Source organism: Synchiropus splendidus, chromosome 14, assembly GCF_027744825.2.
Source record: "Synchiropus splendidus isolate RoL2022-P1 chromosome 14, RoL_Sspl_1.0, whole genome shotgun sequence".
NCBI classification, from domain to species: domain Eukaryota; kingdom Metazoa; phylum Chordata; class Actinopteri; order Syngnathiformes; family Callionymidae; genus Synchiropus; species Synchiropus splendidus.
Window position 1 is genome coordinate 1,418,543 of NC_071347.1, and position 1,681 is coordinate 1,420,223.

The window sequence follows — 1,681 nt, forward strand, 5'->3', positions numbered from 1 at the left end:
CTAAATGAATGGACCAGACTTCAGTGTTTTGGGCATCGATTACATCTTGCCATTGGTACATAAAATTAGTATATTGATGTATATTTTGGCACACAATCAATGTGTGTGGGAGTGAGACCAGCTGGGGCAAAAATCTTTCTTCAGTGTTGGGGGGGGGCAATAAACACAAAACAGCAAAATTTCAGAGAGTAATTCGTTTATTTTATAAAATAAATGCTATATTTTTGCTGTTTGTTTTGATTCCCTCAAACGTCTTATATAGTTATATTAAATAATAGCTCTTGGTAAGTGTTCCTTCTTAGTCCAAATCCTACCTGTCTACACCTCTGTTTATGCTCAAATCAGTAGCTGTGTGAGCTACACCATTTTTGACCTCACACACTTCTATCTTATCTCACTATTAACTCTAGCCTTACTACCACAACAGCAGCTATCAAGACCTGAGAGCTCACAAAAAGTTCTAAAACTAGAAAAAAAAACTATTCTTCATGCATATGCTTTTATTAAACTGTCAAAAAGAAAAGAAACACAATCCGATTTTGTTAAAACTTAAATTCACAAACCCTTTAAACTAAATATCTATTGTAAAATCACGCGGCTTGTATAAAATAAAAATGTATATAGTGTTTTAATTGGAGGAATATAAGGCCTGGTGGAACGTGCACAAAGTCAACTTTCCACCACTGTGCAACATGGCCCGCTAGTATCTCTGTGTACCTGCCACAAGTGCTCCCTCAGAGCGTCTTTTTAGTGCTGAAGGGAATATAGTGACTTGCACTCGCTCGTCTTTAAAACCGAGGACATGCTGGTTTTCCTTGCACAACAACACAACAATCTGTGAGTTTCTGAGAATTATACAAAAGAAACTGTGCCTGACACAGTCATTTTCCAGTCCAGTTTGTTGTGTGCTGCTGTTACTGGGTGAATAGAACATATTAGTATTCAAAATGTTACTTTTTTCCTTCTTAAGGTTAATAAGAACATACAGTTGAGTTTGTGTTAATTGAGACTTTCATTCATTTACCTAAAAAATGTCCTATTGGTTGAATCAGGTATTTGTTCCCCTTACCTTTCTTGCATTTTTGTATGTGTGATGTTATTGACTGCACACATTTGTTTTATATATATATATATATATATATATATATATATATATATATATATATATATAATCCATTTATTCAATTTTTTATTACTATTTATGGGCTGTTTATGTTCAGACAGTGCTTAAAAAGTGCAGTCTACCTTTACATGAAGAGTTGGACGTGTTAGAGTGGTAAAGGCACATATTGGTTTGCATTATTGTTGTAATATATATATATATATAATATCACAGACCTACAGTATACTCATGTTTACACAACACACGTGTGGCATATTTTGTCTAAGTATTTAGTAAGTCTACAGTTGTAACTGAAGTAGGCAAATAAACCATGTTTCATTTTAATTCATGCTTCATTTGCCTTTATCTTAACATAAGGAAGCTATAATATGAGGATATAAGGAAGAAGAATTCTATATACTAAATCACATATGGTTTATGATAATACAGATTAATTTATTAGTTGTGTTTGTTGTAAAATACATGAGAAGATGACCTTGAAAAATAATGGCACATTTAATCGCATTCGCAATATTGAGAGAAAAAAATCGCAATTTGATTATTTTCCAAAATCGTTCA